Raw genomic sequence first — 21,180 nt, forward strand, 5'->3', positions numbered from 1 at the left:
GCTACGACGGGCGGTGAAGGAGCATTTTCCTATTTTTTCAGATGAACCAGCGACACTGGCGGCTCTGCAACAGGTGATCACAGCCTCGACGAGAAAGAAGCTGGTCACTAAGTTTTACAGAGCAATACAAACTGACACCTCACATGACACTGCTATCAGTCTGGCTCGCTGGAACACTGTACTAGACCCACCTATCACTGAGGTAGAATGGGAGCAAGTATGTTTGATGACGGGATGCTTGACGTCCAACAGCAATCTTGGTATCATTCACCTAAAATTTCTTCATCAAGTATATCATACCCCTCACAAGTTGTGGAAGATGGGACTCAGAGCGTCCGACGGCTGCAAAAGATGTGGTGCAGCTGGGGCTGATTTTATTCACTTAGCATGGCGATGAGGGCGAGTCCTAGGTTATTGGGAAAAGGTCTTAGCTCTTCTCACTACTATGACAGGTCTGGAATTACATAACACCCCGTTGGTATGTCTACTGGGCCATGTCCCTCAGATTAAAGGTGTAGTGGGTAAGTTTGTACGGGTGGCTTTGCTCTTGACAAAGAGACGGACTTTGTTCACGTGGGACAGCCTGCTGAGTCCCAATGTGGACGGCTGGATGAAGGACATGGTGTACTGCAGAGAACAACTGGAGACATATGCCGAAGAACTCCCACGCTCATCGCGACCCAAGGACATATGGGCCCCCCTGCGGGAATTTCTACTGACCTGCAGTGAAATGGACTCTGAGTGAGACATATCTGTGCTGGTAGGTTGTCATTAATATCCACAGAGCTTGGACATTGTATCCCATCCGTGCATGCTGGGGTTGGGTTGTATTGAAGTGCGTGTCAGCCCATTGCATACTGTTATTTGTATGGTGCTTGCAAATATTAGCTGATTAATGTGACCTTTGGCTTTGTTTTGTACGGGTTAAATGAGCGTTACTCTGCTGGTATTCTGTGATATTGGTATGAACATGCTGTATGCTTCTGGAACGCTTAATAAAAGTTATTAAAAAAAAACGTTATAACTGAATACACTTCTTGGGGAGAACAAGGTCTAATGAAGACTCAATCCATTTATTTAAATTATCCTTAGCAATGGTGGGATTAGAGACAAGGGTCGGTCTGGAGTCTTCCAGAGCTGTAATCCAACATTCTAGTGGACGTTTCGACCATAAACGTGTCTGACTCTTGACCGAGCTGGCAGGGTGTGGTGTGTGGGCTTCGGCGGACCGGAATAACAAGCGGGGAGGCCAGATATAGTGAGCTATGGCTAGCGGTTTTTATTGTTGCCGAGTACAAGAGGTGATAGGCAGTCTCTGGTATGGGGAGCTTTGTATCCACAACGGTATCCGGATAGTATAGCACGTCGCACAGGAAAGTACAGGGGTCCGCTTCCCCGCTGCTGGGCTGTGGTCGTCAGGGCGATGTGCTCTCTCCCTCTGCTGGGTGGGGTCGTCTGGTCTCGTGGATTACACCGATGGGCCTCGGAGGTATGAAAAGAGAGAAAGTGCAGGGCCGTTAGTCCTTGACTCTCGTGTATAACGTATACTGCCACCATCACCGGGATGTGGGGGAATACGGAAAATGCGATGGTGAGGAAGGGGCGGACGGGGAGGTGGAAGACACAGATGATAGAGGGAAGGGGTGAGTAGGGTGTTCGAGGGGGGTGAAAGGGGAACTATTTACCTATATACAGTGCTAAAAGTGCTCAGGGTTGTGTAGCTTTATACAATAATTACAACTATATCTACAAGGGACACACGGAGAAGGTTGACGGTTACTCACGTGGCCCGCCGCAACTCCCTGGTGAGTCGCAGCCGCTCTCCAGCCACCTCCTGAGGACTCCACCAGTCCTCAGACCACACGTCGCCGTCGCCGTCCTCCTCCTCTTCCTCAACTCGACTCTCCGACTCCTCGCCGCTCACTCTCCGCTCCGGTTCCTTCCTTGCTGTCTCCTGCCACGAGTCCGCTGGTGGGAACCTCGTTTCCTGTGGACCGTCGGCTTTTCTGTCTTCCGGGTCGCGGTTGGGGGAGGGACTTCCGGGGTCAGGGAGAACTGCTTCCGGTATCCCGTTTGTCGCGATGGGATCCTGTCGTACCTGCAGAGGATGAGAGAGAGAAGAATTCCTGGGGAAGGGGAACAAGGTGCAGTTGGGGTTAGACACGTTGGACCCCGCGCGAGGATGCTTCCCCGCTGAGGTAGGGACCGTGACCTTTCCACATCCCCTTTCCCTAGCTGTCCTTGTAGGGGTTGCTGAGCAAGGGAAGCGGGAGAGGTAATCAGCGTTACCCTGTTTTGCCCCTTTTCTATGTTCAGTCCTGAACCTATATGGTTGGAAGGAAAGGAACCATCTGAGGACGCGATCATTGTGGCCCCGATTGCGGGCCATCCATTCCAGGGGTGCATGGTCCGTGTATAAAACAAATTCTCGCCCCTCGAGGTAATAGCGGAGACTGTCCACTGCCCATTTTATCGCTAGGGCCTCTTTCTCGACACAGGCGTAGTTAATTTCCCTGGGATATAGTTTTCGTCTTAGGTACAATATAGGTCTTTCGTTCCCTTGTGGGTCTCTTTGGGACAAGACGGCCCCCAACCCTTGGTCGGATGCATCTGTTTGTAGGATAAAAGGTTGGCTATAATCTGGGCTAACAAGGACGGGTCTGGACACCAGGGCCTGTTTCAGTTGTTCAAAAGCTTGTAACATTGGAAAAGAGGGATGGCGTAGTTCCTTCTCTGTTTTGGTGGTCTTCTTTAGTAAATCAGTCAGGGGAACAGCCGTTTGTGAAAAGTTGGGAATGAACCTTCTGTAGTAGCCCAGAAGCCCTAGGAAGGCCCTGAGCTCTTTTTTGGTTTTCGGGAACGGGATGGACTGAATGGCCTTTATTTTGTTGTCTTGGGGACGGATAAGGCCTTCGCCCAAGAGATAACCCAGATATTTGACGCTTTGAGCCGCCAGTGTCGTTATGGCTGGGTTAATGGTGAAGCCGCTGTTTCCCAGAGAGGACACAACCGCCCGGAGATGGCCCCTATGTTGTTCCCAGGTTTCGCTATGGATCACTATGTCATCTAGATATGCCCCCGCTTATTGGGAATGAGGCTGCAGGACCTGGTTCATGGCCCTCTGAAAGGTTGCGGGGGCTCCGTGGAGTCCAAAAGGCATTACCCTGAACTGAAACAGGCCGTCAGGTGTAGAGAAGGCTGTCTTTCTTTTATCGTCTTCTTTCAGGGGTATTTGCCAGTATCCCTTGCATAAATCAAGAGTACTTATGTATTTTGCTGAACCTATCCGTTCCACCATTTCGTCCACACGTGGGAGGGGATAGGCATCGAATCGGGAGACCTTATTCACTTCACGAAAGTCTATGCAGAAACGAACCAAGCCGTCAGGTTTGGGGACCAGGACTATCGGGGAGTTCCAACTACTGACCGACGGCTCGATAATACCCATTTGCAGCATTTGTTCTGTCTCTTTTCTTCTGATGGCTCGGCGGGCCTCCGGGACACGATAAGGCCGTTGTCTGACCGTGACCCCGGGATCGGTCCTAATGGTATGTTCCACTAGATTTGTGTGTCCGGGAAGGGTGGAGAAGACATTCTGTGCAGGGGACAACACTCGCCTCAAATCCTGTTGTAATCCGAGAGGTAGGTCCGGGTCTAGGCAACCCTCAAAGGGTAGCGTGGTAACCGCTTGGACGCCGGATAGGACGGGGCAGGGACCCTCCCATTTCTTTAGGAGGTTGATATGGTATATCTGGCGGACCCCTCGAGTAGGTTCGGTCTCTATTTCATATGTAACAGGAGTCACCTGTCTGATGACGGAGAACGGTCCCTGCCACTGACCAAGGAGTTTGTGATCCGAGGAGGGCAGGAGCAATAACACCAAATCCCCGATGGCAAAGGAGCGATTCTTGGTTCCCTTGTCATACTGTTGTTTTTGTGTGGTTTGGGCGTTTTCCAGGTTCTGTCGTACAATGTCTCTGATCTGGACAAGGTGTGTTTTTAGGTTGTCAACATACTCGGGCAAGGGTCGGGTACGATCAGGTTCTGCTTCCCAGGCTTCGCGAGCCATATCCAGCAATGTTCGTGGAGGCCTCCCATATAACAGTTAGTATGGCGAGTAACCGGTGCTACTTTGGGTTTTACACCGGATGGCGAAGAGAGCCAGGGGTAACATCTCTTCCCACCTCTTGCTTTCCAGACCTAACAATTTTTTAAGGGTGGCTTTCAACGTGGCGTTATAGCGTTCCACTAAATCATCGGTTTGTGGGTGGTACGCGGAAGTTCGTATTTGCTTAATGCCCAACTGAGAGCATACCTGGCGCATTAAGGCGGATACGAAAGCGGTCCCTTGATCCGTTAAGATCTCCCGGGGAAACCCAACACGGGTAAAGATAGACACCAACGCTTTCGCGATGTTTTGGGTGGTGAGTTGTTTTAGGGCGACCGCCTCAGGAAAGCGCGTAGCGTAGTCCACCACGACTAGAGCGTATCTACAGCCGCTCCTGGAAGGCAACATCGGACCTATAAGGTCCATCCCTACTCGACTGAAGGGGATGTCAATGAGGGGAAGAGGACGGAGGGGTACCTTAGGGGGTCGGTAGCGGCTGTTCCTTTGGCAGATGGAACATTCTTTACGGTACCGTTTGATTTGGCTATAAACACCGGGCCAGTAGAACTTCTCGAGGATTGCCTTTCCTGTCTTTTCCTCACCGAAATGGCCGCCCAAGAGATGGCTATGGGCCAAGAACAAATTTTAACAGGAGGGGGGAGAGAGAGAGTCAGTGGATTCAGTCTCCCAGGTCATATAAATAAACAAAGTGGAATCCACTCAGGGTGATAGTGATCCCTAGAGTGATGGGGAACACACAGTGTTGTTTAAATGCCCCTCACACACCAACAGGCCCCTTGGTGTCATGCTTCATCATCGGGGCCTTCGCACCCCTCTACGGGATGCGGCGTGCTACGACTCGCGAATACGCAGGAGCACTTGAAGTGAACTATGTGTGGGGGTGTGTGTTTTATATACAAAGATGTGAGTGAGGTGAGGTGAAAAAAAGTGAATGGTTAAAAAATACCTGGCACGTGGGAAAAAAATACTTTATTAAATCCCCGGCTGGTATTATTAAAATAAAAGTGCAGGGCGTGGTTTAAATAGATACGTATTAGGGTATCCAGACCACTGTTTCAAAAAGTCAACATGTTTCGGAGGTCAAAGCCCCCTTCTTCAGGACAAGGGTTAATGCACTTACCCTCCCCTTACTCACATGTAAAATGTAAAAGTGTCAATAAAAATTACCACAATGTGTAATGTTCCTAACAGTGTTATATGTTAGTGAATGTCGTTGCGCCCAATTGGCGTAAGAACCTGTGGAGACAAAATCATAGATAAACATACAGATCTATAATTCACAGGTTAAAAGAGAAGAATCACACTTCTCTGGAAAAAAAAAAAAAAAAATCAGGTTGAACCAAAAATAATGGGACCCTGGAAAGAAAAAAGAAAAAAGAAAAAGGACACTACAAACACATAGACACACACAACACCAAAATTACTCTCTGCTCGGATGGAAGGAGAGCAAACATAAAGAAATAGAAGTCTTACTTAAAGTTCCCAAATACAGGACTTCATGGGCCTAAGCGTATATTGGGGAATCCTTCCTTTCTAATCAGAAACCTAAGAAATCAATATCAGGGGTTCAGTAGGAAAACTTCGTAGTCAATACATTAATAGTACAGAGAACAACTGCTTCTCTCAATGGTCTATAACTCACGGTTACTGCCACAGCTAATCGCCTGCCTTCCCTCAACGCGGCTCCGGTGAAGTGAGCTACGAAGAATTCAAGGCCCTTATATATGTTGTGCCTGTAGGTAATTAGTGCCGGTAAATTGAATAATGCAGCCCGGTGGAATGCCCAAATACGAAGATAACAACCTCCGAGCGTCCGGTGTTGCGCTAGCGCCTTTCACTGCTCTGTCGCGCATGCGCATTACAGCTCTAAAGGTGCGCATGCGCGGCGAGCGAGGCTGCCGCGCATGCGCCGACGGAGACGCTACGTTAATACACGGAGCAATTGGTTTAACAACTAAAAGCCTGTTAAATGAATGGAGCTTCAATGGCAAATACAAAATAAGCGCTTCGGTGAAAAAGTATGCGCATATGAGGCAGTGCATTTGACAAATTTACAGCTAGATGCTGAACAAAAAATATAGGCAATAAGCACAATGGTGATGAATTAAACAACCTTTAAGAAGTAGACTACCTCAAAGGAGTTTTTGAAGGGCAACAGTGTACTGGTTGAACTCAACAGACGGTGATTATTTCACAGGGCTTGTTGTTAAAAAAGGGGGAACTCATGGAACATGGTCCCTACCGAAAGGGGATAAATCCTCGATCACAGCTAGGTAGTATCACATTGCAATGGTGTATTGACCCAAAGGAACCCAACAGTCATATTTGTTGGATGTAACCACACGTGTACATCAACAGTTTGTGATGGGTAGTCAGATAAGGTTTATCTGAGAAGGTTCCATGGAATAGAATCGTTCAGTCCGGTGGTGTCGGTTCCCAACCGAAACACCCACCGTTGCTCTTTTTCCAGGAGACCCACCTCTGAGGGTAGTTGTTCTATGATCGTCCACTGTAACTCATTCACACAGTGTTGATGTTCAATATAGTGGGTTGACATCTTGGTCGTAAGTTTCTTGCACCTGATGTTGCTTTTATGTTCATTCAACCTGACTCTCACAGGTCTGGTGGTCATCCCCACATACTCTTTTCCACAGGGGCAAGTAATCAGGTAAACAACATTTTTACTGTTGCAGTTCGTAAAAGCACGTTGTTCCCATTTTGTCCCATTGGTAAAGGTTAGATTCCGGCTCTTTTTTGTGAGGTGGCAGTTATTACAGTTGCCACACGGGTAATGCCCATGTACACCTTGCAACCTTGTCTGATCCTTAGTAGGAGGGGGTGGTCTCGTATGAACGAGTATATCTCTTAAGTTCCTACCCCTTCTATGTGCAAAGAGAGGTTTCTCCAGAGTCAAGCCACCACTCGTTAAAGTGCGCCAATGTTTGTGGACCAATTTTGTCACTTGGTTGCTGACCGGACTGTATGTGGTGACACAAACCGTCCTGTTTTCGGCATCCGCCCTTCGTGGATTGTCCTCCAAAAGGGCCTCACGGTTGTTATTTCGTGCTCTTATGAAAGCTTTTTTAATCACAGTCTCCGGATATTTCCTCTGTCTCAGTTTACCACTGAGATCCTTGGCCTGAGTTTTGTATCTTGCAACATCACTACAGTTCCGCCGGAGGCGTAGGAACTGTCCATAGGGAAGGTACACTCTCAGATGACGAGGATGAAAGCTGTCAAATCTGAGGAGACAGTTCCTCGCCGTTGGTTTAAAGTGAGTTTCTGTTTTTAAGATGCCAGCTTCATGGTAGATATTCAAATCTAGGAAGACCATGTTGATATTAGATGCCTGATGAGTGAATTTCAAAAAGGCATTTCGATTGTTCAGCCAGTTGATGAATTCAGTTATCGTGGTTGCATCTCCTTCCCAGATGACCAGGATATCATCAATGTACCTCCGCCAGGTGCGAATCCTCGCCCTGGAAGGATTATCCGGATGCAGGATTTTTGTAGATTCCAAATGGTGGACATACAGTCCAGCCAGACTTGGGGCAAATGTGCTGCCCATACTGGTCCCATGCTTCTGCCAGAAGAGAGTGCCCTTATATTCGAAAAAGTTTTTCGTGAGTGCCAAAGAAATGCACTCCATCACTACATTCCGTGGAGTGTGGTATTCCCAATTAGTAGAGTGCAGTACCTCCTCAATGATTTGGATAGTCTCATCGTGGGGGAGACTCGTATAGAGGCTCTCCACATCCAGACTAAGCAGCATCTGTGAAGTTGGATCAAAGGTTTGGTTATTCAACAGTTGTAGTACTGCTTTAGTGTCACGTAGATATGTGTCAGTAGCCTGTACAATGGGCCTCAAGAAGGCATCCGCAAACTTAGATAATGGTTCCAGGATGGATGAGATTCCGGAGACTATGGGGCGACCTGGGGGGTTCTCCAGGTTCTTGTGCACCTTGGGTATGGTGTAGAAGTAAGGGATGCGGGGGTTCCTCTGTGTCAGGAACTCGGACTCCTTTTTAGTAATCCAGTCGTGTGCAAGTGCCTCTTCCACCATACCACCTATCTGGACTCTTAAAGATTCAGTGGGATCTTCTGTAAGTATTTGGTAGTTCCTGTCATCAGAAAGAAGCCGTCTGCATTCCATGTCATAGGCTGTGGTTGTTTGGATAACCACTGCCCCACCCTTGTCTGCGGGTTTTATAACAATGTTTTTGTTCATCCTCAATTCCTTAATGGCCTCATTTTCTGTTCTGCTCATATTCTGAAAGACCCTTTGTCTGGTTTCTAGACATTTTAATTCCTGCATCATGGCTTTTTCAAAGGCCAGTACTTCAACCGGAAGTTGGTTGTCTAATGGTGTAAATGTTGACTTAGGTTTTAAGCCGGTGTCAGAAGTCTCTGTGGGTAGTTCCTTGTCTTGAAAGAATGCTCGTAATTTTATAGTCCTTATAAACTCCTGCATTTCCTTATGTAATAGGAAAATGTCTGGTTTATTGGTGGGGACATAACCCAGGCCTTTATTCAGTACCTCTTTTTGCAGATCAGTGAGGGGCCAGGGGGTTATATTGATAACTAGGTCCCCCTGTGGCTTGTTGACGCTTGATTGGCTGTCATGCTCCTCGTTACTGCACGTGGGTCTGACTCCTCTGTGGGTTGCCAATTCACGTTGTTGCCCTTCTTGTTCCGCCCTCTGCGGGATCCCTGACCCCAGGATAAAAAAGGTTGTTGGTTCTGGGGTACATTAGTTTGGTCTGGAACCCACTGAGGGTACATTTGTCCCATTTGGGGTGGGACAAACTGATATTGCGGGAATTGAAAAGGGGGCTGATAAGGGTTGAATTGAGGTCCTTGAAAACCCCGCCAACCTCTTTGACGTGGAAATTGGGCTCTTTGTTGGCGAAAACCTCCTCTTTGCTTTTTTTGCTGGAAACCTCCCGATTTGTTACTTGAGTTGCTGCCATCTGAGTTAACACTATCTGTATCACTCATGTTATCTTTCATGACATAATCTGCTCGAGTGTAAGGGTAGGCTCTCTCAGGGGTAAATCGGTCTTTGTCTTTTTTCAATTTATTGAATTTGCTTTGTTTTAAGCCAGCCTCAAATTCTTTCATTTGTTGGTTTAGTTCCTCTAAGCCCTTTTTAAGATCCGCTGGTGAAATGAAGGCCTTTAGCTGTACTTCAAGTCTTTGGATCTCTACTTTCAGCTCCATTGACTTCCTAGCTGCGGTCTGGACTATAAGTACCAGCCAATCCCTGGTACAGTGCCATGAGATAAGTGACCATGCCTTTTTAAAAACAAGGTCATCCTGGAAGATAAATGGTTCAGTTTTAACCAATAAACCTTGCGGGGCCATCTTGTTTCTTAAATACTCCCTCATTAGTAAGCCGTGAAGGGCTGTCCTGATTTGGATTTTACGGGTGTTCATCAGCTCATCCCAGTCCGCTACTGCAGGCCCCGGGTCGCTATTGCTTAGGCCTTCAAAAGGTCTATCATCTGCTAAAATGCGGTCAATGTCATCCTCGCTAAAGGTCAGTCCATGTTCATCCTCCATGTTGACAGATGAGGAGAGCAGGAAGGTTTTCGAGAAACAAAATTGTTATGTGTGAATAGGTATGTGTGTAGGTCCAAAGGAAAAGGGAAGGGGACTCCCACAGCTGCACGCTGTCTATAAACAAATTTTAACAGGAGGGGGGAGAGAGAGAGTCAGTGGATTCAGTCTCCCAGGTCATATAAATAAACAAAGTGGAATCCACTCAGGGTGATAGTGATCCCTAGAGTGATGGGGAACACACAGTGTTGTTTAAATGCCCCTCACACACCAACAGGCCCCTTGGTGTCATGCTTCATCATCGGGGCCTTCGCACCCCTCTACGGGATGCGGCGTGCTACGACTCGCGAATACGCAGGAGCACTTGAAGTGTATTAACGTAGCGTCTCCGTCGGCGCATGCGCGGCAGCCTCGCTCGCCGCGCATGCGCACCTTTAGAGCTGTAATGCGCATGCGCGACAGAGCAGTGAAAGGCGCTAGCGCAACACCGGACGCTCAGAGGTTGTTATCTTCGTATTTGGGCATTCCCCCGGGCTGCATTATTCAATTTACCGGCACTAATTACCTACAGGCACAACATATATAAGGGCCTTGAATTCTTCGTAGCTCACTTCACCGGAGCCGCGTTGAGGGAAGGCAGGCGATTAGCTGTGGCAGTAACCGTGAGTTATAGACCATTGAGAGAAGCAGTTGTTCTCTGTACTATTGATGTATTGACTACGAAGTTTTCCTACTGAACCCCTGATATTGATTTCTTAGGTTTCTGATTAGAAAGGAAGGATTCCCCAATATACGCTTAGGCCCATGAAGTCCTGTATTTGGGAACTTTAAGTAAGACTTCTATTTCTTTATGTTTGCTCTCCTTCCATCCGAGCAGAGAGTAATTTTGGTGTTGTGTGTGTCTATGTGTTTGTAGTGTCCTTTTTCTTTTTTCTTTTTTCTTTCCAGGGTCCCATTATTTTTGGTTCAACCTGATTTTTTTTCAGAGAAGTGTGATTCTTCTCTTTTAACCTGTGAATTATAGATCTGTATGTTTATCTATGATTTTGTCTCCACAGGTTCTTACGCCAATTGGGCGCAACGACATTCACTAACATATAACACTGTTAGGAACATTACACATTGTGGTAATTTTTATTGACACTTTTACATTTTACATGTGAGTAAGGGGAGGGTAAGTGCATTAACCCTTGTCCTGAAGAAGGGGGCTTTGACCTCCGAAACATGTTGACTTTTTGAAACAGTGGTCTGGATACCCTAATACGTATCTATTTAAACCACGCCCTGCACTTTTATTTTAATAATACCAGCCGGGGATTTAATAAAGTATTTTTTTCCCACGTGCCAGGTATTTTTTAACCATTCACTTTTTTTCACCTCACCTCACTCACATCTTTGTAAATAAAACACACACCCCCACACATAGTTCACTTCAAGTGCTCCTGCGTATTCGCGAGTCGTAGCACGCCGCATCCCGTAGAGGGGTGCGAAGGCCCCGATGATGAAGCATGACACCATGGGGCCTGTTGGTGTGTGAGGGGCATTTAAACAACACTGTGTGTTCCCCATCACTCTAGGGATCACTATCACCCTGAGTGGATTCCACTTTGTTTATTTATATGACCTGGGAGACTGAATCCACTGACTCTCTCTCTCCCCCCTCCTGTTAAAATTTGTTTATAGACAGCGTGCAGCTGTGGGAGTCCCCTTCCCTTTTCCTTTGGACCTACACACATACCTATTCACACATAACAATTTTGTTTCTCGAAAACCTTCCTGCTCTCCTCATCTGTCAACATGGAGGATGAACATGGACTGACCTTTAGCGAGGATGACATTGACCGCATTTTAGCAGATGATAGACCTTTTGAAGGCCTAAGCAATAGCGACCCGGGGCCTGCAGTAGCGGACTGGGATGAGCTGATGAACACCCGTAAAATCCAAATCAGGACAGCCCTTCACGGCTTACTAATGAGGGAGTATTTAAGAAACAAGATGGCCCCGCAAGGTTTATTGGTTAAAACTGAACCATTTATCTTCCAGGATGACCTTGTTTTTAAAAAGGCATGGTCACTTATCTCATGGCACTGTACCAGGGATTGGCTGGTACTTATAGTCCAGACCGCAGCTAGGAAGTCAATGGAGCTGAAAGTAGAGATCCAAAGACTTGAAGTACAGCTAAAGGCCTTCATTTCACCAGCGGATCTTAAAAAGGGCTTAGAGGAACTAAACCAACAAATGAAAGTTTTTGAGGCTGGCTTAAAACAAAGCAAATTCAATAAATTGAAAAAAGACAAAGACCGATTTACCCCTGAGAGAGCCTACCCTTACACTCGAGCAGATTATGTCATGAAAGATAACATGAGTGATACAGATAGTGTTAACTCAGATGGCAGCAACTCAAGTAACAAATCGGGAGGTTTCCAGCAAAAAAAGCAAAGAGGAGGTTTTCGCCAACAAAGAGCCCAATTTCCACGTCAAAGAGGTTGGCGGGGTTTTCAAGGACCTCAATTCAACCCTTATCAGCCCCCTTTTCAATTCCCGCAATATCAGTTTGTCCCACCCCAAATGGGACAAATGTACCCTCAGTGGGTTCCAGACCAAACTAATGTACCCCAGAACCAACAACCTTTTTTATCCTGGGGTCAGGGATCCCGCAGAGGGCGGAACAAGAAGGGCAACAACGTGAATTGGCAACCCACAGAGGAGTCAGACCCACGTGCAGTAACGAGGAGCATGACAGCCAATCAAGCGTCAACAAGCCACAGGGGGACCTAGTTATCAATATAACCCCCTGGCCCCTCACTGATCTGCAAAAAGAGGTACTGAATAAAGACCTGGGTTATGTCCCCACCAATAAACCAGACATTTTCCTATTACATAAGGAAATGCAGGAGTTTATAAGGACTATAAAATTACGAGCATTCTTTCAAGACAAGGAACTACCCACAGAGACTTCTGACACCGGCTTAAAACCTAAGTCAACATTTACACCATTAGACAACCAACTTCCGGTTGAAGTACTGGCCTTTGAAAAAGCCATGATGCAGGAATTAAAATGTCTAGAAACCAGACAAAGGGTCTTTCAGAATATGAGCAGAACAGAAAATGAGGCCATTAAGGAATTGAGGATGAACAAAAACATTGTTATAAAACCCGCAGACAAGGGTGGGGCAGTGGTTATCCAAACAACCACAGCCTATGACATGGAATGCAGACGGCTTCTTTCTGATGACAGGAACTACCAAATACTTACAGAAGATCCCACTGAATCTTTAAGAGTCCAGATAGGTGGTATGGTGGAAGAGGCACTTGCACACGACTGGATTACTAAAAAGGAGTCCGAGTTCCTGACACAGAGGAACCCCCGCATCCCTTACTTCTACACCATACCCAAGGTGCACAAGAACCTGGAGAACCCCCCAGGTCGCCCCATAGTCTCCGGAATCTCATCCATCCTGGAACCATTATCTAAGTTTGCGGATGCCTTCTTGAGGCCCATTGTACAGGCTACTGACACATATCTACGTGACACTAAAGCAGTACTACAACTGTTGAATAACCAAACCTTTGATCCAACTTCACAGATGCTGCTTAGTCTGGATGTGGAGAGCCTCTATACGAGTCTCCCCCACGATGAGACTATCCAAATCATTGAGGAGGTACTGCACTCTACTAATTGGGAATACCACACTCCACGGAATGTAGTGATGGAGTGCATTTCTTTGGCACTCACGAAAAACTTTTTCGAATATAAGGGCACTCTCTTCTGGCAGAAGCATGGGACCAGTATGGGCAGCACATTTGCCCCAAGTCTGGCTGGACTGTATGTCCACCATTTGGAATCTACAAAAATCCTGCATCCGGATAATCCTTACAGGGCGAGGATTCGCACCTGGCGGAGGTACATTGATGATATCCTGGTCATCTGGGAAGGAGATGCAACCACGATAACTGAATTCATCAACTGGCTGAACAATCGAAATGCCTTTTTGAAATTCACTCATCAGGCATCTAATATCAACATGGTCTTCCTAGATTTGAATATCTACCATGAAGCTGGCATCTTAAAAACAGAAACTCACTTTAAACCAACGGCGAGGAACTGTCTCCTCAGATTTGACAGCTTTCATCCTCGTCATCTGAGAGAGAACCTTCCCTATGGACAGTTCCTACGCCTCCGGCGGAACTGTAGTGATGTTGCAAGATACAAAACTCAGGCCAAGGATCTCAGTGGTAAACTGAGACAGAGGAAATATCCGGAGACTGTGATTAAAAAAGCTTTCATAAGAGCACGAAATAACAACCGTGAGGCCCTTTTGGAGGACAATCCACGAAGGGCGGATGCCGAAAACAGGACGGTTTGTGTCACCACATACAGTCCGGTCAGCAACCAAGTGACAAAATTGGTCCACAAACATTGGCGCACTTTAACGAGTGGTGGCTTGACTCTGGAGAAACCTCTCTTTGCACATAGAAGGGGTAGGAACTTAAGAGATATACTCGTTCATACGAGACCACCCCCTCCTACTAAGGATCAGACAAGGTTGCAAGGTGTACATGGGCATTACCCGTGTGGCAACTGTAATAACTGCCACCTCACAAAAAAGAGCCGGAATCTAACCTTTACCAATGGGACAAAATGGGAACAACGTGCTTTTACGAACTGCAACAGTAAAAATGTTGTTTACCTGATTACTTGCCCCTGTGGAAAAGAGTATGTGGGGATGACCACCAGACCTGTGAGAGTCAGGTTGAATGAACATAAAAGCAACATCAGGTGCAAGAAACTTACGACCAAGATGTCAACCCACTATATTGAACATCAACACTGTGTGAATGAGTTACAGTGGACGATCATAGAACAACTACCCTCAGAGGTGGGTCTCCTGGAAAAAGAGCAACGGTGGGTGTTTCGGTTGGGAACCGACACCACCGGACTGAACGATTCTATTCCATGGAACCTTCTCAGATAAACCTTATCTGACTACCCATCACAAACTGTTGATGTACACGTGTGGTTACATCCAACAAATATGACTGTGGGGTTCCTTTGGGTCAATACACCATTGCAATGTGATACTACCTAGCTGTGATCGAGGATTTATCCCCTTTCGGTAGGGACCATGTTCCATGAGTTCCCCCTTTTTTAACAACAAGCCCTGTGAAATAATCACCGTCTGTTGAGTTCAACCAGTACACTGTTGCCCTTCAAAAACTCCTTTGAGGTAGTCTACTTCTTAAAGGTTGTTTAATTCATCACCATTGTGCTTATTGCCTATATTTTTTGTTCAGCATCTAGCTGTAAATTTGTCAAATGCACTGCCTCATATGCGCATACTTTTTCACCGAAGCGCTTATTTTGTATTTGCCATTGAAGCTCCATTCATTTAACAGGCTTTTAGTTGTTAAACCAATTGCTCCGTGTATTAACGTAGCGTCTCCGTCGGCGCATGCGCGGCAGCCTCGCTCGCCGCGCATGCGCACCTTTAGAGCTGTAATGCGCATGCGCGACAGAGCAGTGAAGGCGCTAGCGCAACACCGGACGCTCGGAGGTTGTTATCTTCGTATTTGGGCATTCCCCCGGGCTGCATTATTCAATTTACCGGCACTAATTACCTACAGGCACAACATATATAAGGGCCTTGAATTCTTCGTAGCTCACTTCACCGGAGCCGCGTTGAGGGAAGGCAGGCGATTAGCTGTGGCAGTAACCGTGAGTTATAGACCATTGAGAGAAGCAGTTGTTCTCTGTACTATTGATGTATTGACTACGAAGTTTTCCTACTGAACCCCTGATATTGATTTCTTAGGTTTCTGATTAGAAAGGAAGGATTCCCCAATATACGCTTAGGCCCATGAAGTCCTGTATTTGGGAACTTTAAGTAAGACTTCTATTTCTTTATGTTTGCTCTCCTTCCATCCGAGCAGAGAGTAATTTTGGTGTTGTGTGTGTCTATGTGTTTGTAGTGTCCTTTTTCTTTTTTCTTTTTTCTTTCCAGGGTCCCATTATTTTTGGTTCAACCTGATTTTTTTTTCAGAGAAGTGTGATTCTTCTCTTTTAACCTGTGAATTATAGATCTGTATGTTTATCTATGATTTTGTCTCCACAGGTTCTTACGCCAATTGGGCGCAACGACATTCACTAACATATAACACTGTTAGGAACATTACACATTGTGGTAATTTTTATTGACACTTTTACATTTTACATGTGAGTAAGGGGAGGGTAAGTGCATTAACCCTTGTCCTGAAGAAGGGGGCTTTGACCTCCGAAACATGTTGACTTTTTGAAACAGTGGTCTGGATACCCTAATACGTATCTATTTAAACCACGCCCTGCACTTTTATTTTAATAATACCAGCCGGGGATTTAATAAAGTATTTTTTTCCCACGTGCCAGGTATTTTTTAACCATTCACTTTTTTTCACCTCACCTCACTCACATCTTTGTATATAAAACACACACCCCCACACATAGTTCACTTCAAGTGCTCCTGCGTATTCGCGAGTCGTAGCACGCCGCATCCCGTAGAGGGGTGCGAAGGCCCCGATGATGAAGCATGACACCAAGGGGCCTGTTGGTGTGTGAGGGAGGGTCATTTAAACAACACTGTGTGTTCCCCATCACTCTAGGGATCACTATCACCCTGAGTGGATCCCACTTTGTTTATTTATATGGGCCAAGAACAACACTTTGTCACGGAACGGACCAGGGATGATCAGTTGTGGGTTTTGTTGTGGCCCTACCTTCCGGTATAACAGTCCTCTTGAACGGAAGAAGTAGGGACCTACATGTAGCGGGTCCTCGTTGTCCTGGGCCCGTTCCCAGGCATCCTGTAGCACGGGATCTTCCTGCTGTGCTGCTCGAAATTCGCGATCAGTTTCCCAGGGATGCTGTGCTTCTTGGACGGGATATGCTCCAACGTACCCTCTTCTTTCCTTTTTCTTTTGGTTTTTCGATTTGACGGGTTTAGACGAGGAAGTGCTCGAGGGTTGGTTTTGCGCAAATGGGGCTTCCTTCCACCATTTCTCCAGGGAGCAGGTAGTATCGTGCAGCAGGAGGGGGAGACCGCTATAATCGCTACCCAATATTGCTTGTTCCGGCAGGTTGGGTATCAGTCCCACATTCAGCAGACTTCCTCGGTCCGTAGTATTCTGCACTTTCACTCGGGCTGTGGGGTAGCTTTTGGTATCTCCATGCACACATTTGATGGCCACAGAACCGGTGATAGGGCCAACAGAATAAGGCATATCCTGGGGACGTAAGACGCTGTGTCTACATCCGGTGTCAGCTAGCGCCATCAAGGGATGGTCATTGATTGTTACAGGACACCTGAATGGTGGGGGAGAGGCTTCCGACGTAAGGCACACATAGCTCCGGGACACCCCCACTTCCATGGGCTCTTCCTTTTGAGGACAATGACGAGCGATATGACCAAAACCACCACAATGATAACATTGAGGTCCGGGTGGGTTTGGTTTTGGCATTACAGGATAGGGTACAAAAGGGACTGGGTCCGGTCTTCTGGGGACTGGGGTTCTTTGGGGACGGAGGTGACTGCTGTGTGGCCCCCCGAGGGAGGTGTTCGTCCTTTACTTTCTGGACTTCTTGGGCTTTACTGTAGGCGTTGGCTATTTCTATTGCCGTGTCCAGTGTTAAGCGGGCATGTTGTCGTACCCACTTTTGGGTTGCCGGATGAAGGGAAGCGAGGAATTGTTCGAGATTAATCTTGGCCACTATTTCCTCTTTGGTGGAGGTAGCGGGTTTCAACCAACGGGTTGTTAAGTCCTTAATACGATAGGATAGGGCCCGCGGTGTTTCTTGTGGTCCTTCTCGGACTTGTCGTAGGCGGATCCTGTATGAGTCCTCGTCTATCCCTAGGCGCTCTAGGATGCAGGCCTTGATGTCCGCGTACGGGGTCTGCCCTTGTAGGTTGGCCTGTTGGTAGGCTGACTGCAATTCACCGGTCAACAGAGGTCCCAAGTAGTGTCCCCAGCGATCGACAGGCCAATTCGCTGCCTGTGCCAGCCGTTCAAAGTTCGTGAAAAAGAAGTCGGGATCTTCGCCCGTCACATATTTCTGCAAGACCACAGACGGTAGGGGAGCCACGGGTCTCTGCTGTCCCATGGCCTCCGTGAGTTTTCCAAGGGCCTGGTCTTGTGCCGTGCCTTGTCCCTTCAAAACGTCATGCAGTTGGCCGCGGTCATCCTCAGCGGTTTTCATAAACCGTTCCATCATTTGTCCCAGTTGTTCCTGGCATTCAGCCAGTTTCTTAACAGCGGCCTCCATGCCTCCGGGGGATCCCACTTCTGACACCACCTGTGGTGTGTGGGCTTCGGCGGACCGGAATAACAAGCGGGGAGGCCAGATATAGTGAGCTATGGCTAGCGGTTTTTATTGTTGCCGAGTACAAGAGGTGATAGGCAGTCTCTGGTATGGGGAGCTTTGTATCCACGACGGTATCCGGATAGTATAGCACGTCGCACAGGAAAGTACAGGGGTCCGCTTCCCCGCTGCTGGGCTGTGGTCGTCAGGGCGGTGTGCTCTCTCCCTCTGCTGGGTGGGGTCGTCTGGTCTCGTGGATTACACCGATGGGCCTCGGAGGTATGAAAAGAGAGAAAGTGCAGGGCCGTCAGTCCTTGACTCTCGTGTATAACGTATACTGCCACCATCACCGGGATGTGGGGGAATACGGAAAATGCGATGGTGAGGAAGGGGCGGACGGGGAGGTGGAAGAGACAGACGATAGAGGGAAGGGGTGAGTAGGGTGTTCGAAGGGGGTGAAAGGGGAACTATTTACCTATATACAGTGCTAAAAGTGCTCAGGGTTGTGTAGCTTTATACAATAATTACAACTATATCTACAAGGGACACACGGAGAAGGTTGACGGTTACTCCCGTGGCCCACCGCAACTCCCTGGTGAGTCGCGGCCGCTCTCCAGCCACCTCCTGAGGACTCCACCAGTCCTCAGACCACACGTCGCCGTCGGCGTCCTCCTCCTCTTCCTCAACTCGACTCTCCGACTCCTCGCCGCTCACTCTCCGCTCCGGTTCCTTCCTTGCTGTCTCCTGCCACGAGTCCGCTGGTGGGAACCTCGTTTCCTGTGGACCGTCGGCTTTTCTGTCTTCCGGGTCGCGGTTGGGGGAGGGACTTCCAGGGTCAGGGAGAACTGCTTCCGGTATCCCGTTTGTCGCGATGGGATCCTGTCGTACCTGCAGAGGATGAGAGAGAGAAGAATTCCTGAGGAAGGGGAACAAGGTGCAGTCGGGGTTAGACACGTTGGACCCCGCGCGAGGATGCTTCCCCGCTGAGGTAGGGACCGTGACCTTTCCACACAGGGATATGTAGGGATCCATGTGAAGGGAATTAAAAAATGGTCAGACCAAGGCACTGAGATAGGATCTCCTATCAATAGCTCCTCAATATTGGAGAAATAGGGTCAAGTAGGTGACCTTTTGAGTGGGTACAACCGATGACTTTTTGTTTGAGCTGGAAGGCTGCCAAATCAGTAACCAGCTCCGAGGCAACTACATGAAAGGGAACATCAAAGTGAAGATTAAGAGCCCATAATAGTGTAAAATTGGAGGGGAAGCTGGCTAAATTAGCTGCTAATTCAGGGAGAGTATTTTACTGAATTGTCCGTAGGCACCAGGGGAAGGGTAAATTAAAATATCTGAGAAGGTAAGAATGGGTGAGAATCCTATCGCAAAGGAAAGGTTCTCACAATCAGGTATAGGTCCTGCAGATGAGCGGCATTTAGCTGAGTTTTATATAAAATAGCAATGCCGTCGCCTTTGCCTGATTCCCGATCTTGCTTCTGAATAGAGTATCCCGGGGGAAGGGCTTGAACAAGGTCAGGATCTGGCTCGTTGTTGAGCCATGTTTCCGTTAAAAACAGGGCATCTGGTAGTTCATCCTCTAATAGGAAAGAGATTTCTGCAAAATGTTTAGAAATTGATCTACAGTTTAACAGGAACATTTTGAAGGATACCTTTTTTGGTAATGCAACTTGGGGATTGGAGAACAGACACAATTTAAAAGCACAGTGGGGGCAACGAGAATAATTGGTAAAATGAGTATGGAATGTAAACATTTGTCATCTGTTACCCCTCTTAAGTGAAGAAGCTAATCCGAAGTAAAGAGACGTTTGTCTGTAGGAGAACGAGCAGGGTTGGTGGTGCAGACAGGCTTGCCTTTAACAAGCCTGTGCCGCGCCAGTGGCGCGCACCCTGCACAGTCGTGCATGAAGCCTCTTTTAAGAGTCCGCTTTAATAACTGGACCGCTGACCAAAATGTCTGAGATATTCAGTGGTGCAAATTGGCAATAGAAGATGCCCCCCGGAGCTTTTAACACAGCTCCTGACAGTCGAATTCAGCAGTAAAGTTCAAGTAAGTAAATGAAATCAGGTAAGAACAGTTAAAAAAGCCCCCCCTAGCTTTAACACAGCTCGTAGCAGTCTACCACATAACACTGCGCGGTCGCGTCATGAAGCCTCTTTTAAGCGTAAGCTTTAATAACTGGACCGCTGACCAAAATGGCGGAGATATTCGCGGTGCAAATTAGCAATGAAGATGCCCCCTGAGCTTTAACACAGTTCATAACTATGTCCATTAGGTTCCTCACAGGTCCCCTAGATTTCTTTCAAATATCTTGGAGCAGCTTCTACCTTTATATTCTACCCTGTCTGCTGCCTCACATTAATCCCTAATGCGTACATTCCCCATTGATGGTGGTGATGGACTGCACTATCATTGTGTTATTTCTCTGCTAAGGGGAATGCCAGTGTCACCTCAAGCATTCTTCTAACTTTTGCCCAGTATACGTCTAAAATCGTATCACTTTACAGTGTGTGGGAAAACCGTGCTGCCTTGACCACTGTTTCATGATCGTATTTTATTATTAGTTTACTCAAATTTACACAGATGAACCCTTGTGTAGAATGCTGTTTGGAAAATGTTCAATTGGGCCAAGAGGGACCCAGAACTTAGCGTACCTTTCAGTGGTTGGTGGGTGAGTGCTTCCCCTCATAACCCATCTTTAATTCTGCAATCTGGCTTTGAGGCCATCTAGTTCTCTTGCAGTGAAATGTCTATGCATTTTCGTCTCCCTCTTAATGCAAAAAGTCGAAGCGTTCTTGAGTAGTGTATATGTCCCCATCTCCCCCTTTATGCAAAAGGTCTGATCGTGCTTGAGCGGCAAATATTTAAATGTCTGGGTCTTTTGTGTCTTGTTTTCAGTACTAGCAGATCTCTCTGCTGCCTTTGACGCCGTGTCTCACCGGATTCTTTCAGATTGTCTGGAGACCATAGGAGTTAGGGGTCAGGCATGGCAGGGGCTAGGGTCTTTTTATTAGCTGTAGACATCAGGCTGTCTTTTTGACACCTTTCCTCTCCCCCTACTGGGAGTTGGGGCACTGAGTCTCACAAAGCACGGCCCTGAGTCCATCACTGTTTATTAACATCTACATGGCCCCATTGGCAGGAGTG

The 21,180-nt window shown here is 47.4% G+C and overlaps 1 protein-coding gene across 2 annotated transcripts in view; it reads left to right on the forward strand.

Moving 5' to 3' along the window:
• The window catches only part of GPR4 (G protein-coupled receptor 4), a 581,787-nt gene that overhangs the window by 61,079 nt on the left and 499,528 nt on the right, over window positions 1-21,180 (forward strand). The gene's annotated exons all lie outside the window — the stretch shown is intronic.

Source organism: Lissotriton helveticus, chromosome 9 (genome assembly GCF_964261635.1).
Source record: "Lissotriton helveticus chromosome 9, aLisHel1.1, whole genome shotgun sequence".
In the NCBI taxonomy this organism is placed as follows: Eukaryota; Metazoa; Chordata; class Amphibia; order Caudata; family Salamandridae; genus Lissotriton; species Lissotriton helveticus.